Source organism: Alnus glutinosa, chromosome 8, assembly GCF_958979055.1.
Source record: "Alnus glutinosa chromosome 8, dhAlnGlut1.1, whole genome shotgun sequence".
In the NCBI taxonomy this organism is placed as follows: Eukaryota; Viridiplantae; Streptophyta; class Magnoliopsida; order Fagales; family Betulaceae; genus Alnus; species Alnus glutinosa.
Window position 1 is genome coordinate 16613125 of NC_084893.1, and position 1635 is coordinate 16614759.

General features: G+C 36.0%; 1 non-coding gene across 1 annotated transcript; it reads left to right on the forward strand.

The window, feature by feature from the left end:
• The first annotated feature begins 1324 nt into the window (after nt 1-1324).
• LOC133876579 (small nucleolar RNA R71) lies at nt 1325-1431 on the forward strand. Its single transcript, XR_009901572.1, has one exon. It is a non-coding gene; the product is annotated as a small nucleolar RNA R71 (small nucleolar RNA).
• Nucleotides 1432-1635: the final 204 nt, after the last annotated feature.

Below are 1635 nucleotides of genomic sequence, written 5' to 3' on the forward strand. Positions count from 1 at the left end.
TTGAAGAACAACTTTGGTGGGTTTTAATTCACCAAGACCCAACTGCTGATAAATTGAATAGGGTAGTAAATTGACACCGGATCCTAAATCAGCTAATGCTTTATCAATCTTAGAATCACCAATGATGCATGGGATAGTCATTGATCCAAGATCTTTATGCTTCAAAAGAATTTTTTACTGAATTATCGAACTTACCTGCTCTGTTAAAAATGATTTCTTGTGCACAAAAAGCTTTCGCTTTACAGTGCAAAGATCTTTCAAAATTTTTGCATATGATGGAATTTGTTTGATAGCATCTAACAAAGAGATATTTATCTTTACCTGTTTAAGCACCTCTAAAATATCTTCAAGTGCAAGCAACCTTTGGGGAAATGGGGCAACAGGCTTATATACTCTTTCCTCAACATCCTCAACCTCACAGGCTTGTCATCATCCTTGGTTATAAATTTCCCTTAGGTTGTGAAACCTTTGTTGGGATTTATTTATTCACAATTTTTCCACTTCTAAGGATAGTGACTGACTTAGTATGTTCCACTTGAGTATTTCTGACTTCATTTACCCCATCGTGAGTCCTTAGGTTAGGTTGAGGTTGAGCTGGAAACATTCCATTCTCCCTCACATTCAATTGGAACTCAATTCTATCAATCGAGTTTTTCAACTCTTGAATATTTTGCATGGTATTTTGGTTGATCTGGTCTTGTCTTTGTACAAAAGTTTGCAAAGTATCCTCAAGAGTCCTCTTATGTGGGGGAGCATAAGAACAGAGTTAGAGAGCCCTTGAGGTGGTGGCAATGTATTATTCTCATGTCTCTAACTAAAATTGGGGTGATTCCTCCACCCTGGATTATATGTCTCAGAATATGGAGCATCAAAAGGCTTTTTGTAAGTGTTCATGGCATTTGCTTGATCATGCAATACTTCTTTAAAAGCTAGAATAGTTGGAGACTCATGTGTTGTGTGTCCAATGATTTCACAAATGACACACACTTCCTCGTTTCGTACAACTTTGATTTCATTAACTTTCCTTCATTCCATGGCTTCAACTTTTCTAGTTAAACTTGAAGTTCTAGCATTTAAATCATCCCCTTCCCTAAGCTGATATATACCCCCACTAGATGCAGTGGTAGAAGGCTTGGTCTTACTAGAATTTTCAAAAAGAGCAGTGGTGTCCAAAGATTGAGCATTTTCAACTAGTTGGTCAAAGTACGGCCAAGCCTCATTAAGGTCATTGTTTAAAAATTCACCATTGCACATCATTTATATGAATTGGCGCATTTGGGGCATCAAACCCTCATATAAAAAATTAATGGTGCACCAAATTTCATAGCTATGATGTGGGCAAGAGTTTAACAAATCTTTAAAGCGTTCCCAACATTGATAAAATGTCTCATTTTCCTTTTGAACAAAATTTATGATTTATCTTTTAGGAGTATTGGTCCTATGAATAGGAAAAAACTTTTTGAAAAATTCAATTTGCATTTCCTACCATGTGCCTATTGACCTAGGTCTCATAGCATTAAGCCAAGTCTTTGCTTTCTCTTTTAGGGAGAAAGGAAACAATTTAAGCCTAACTAATTATTCACTACAAGTTTGGTCATGAAAAGTGTAACATACTTCCTCAAATTCTTTTATGTG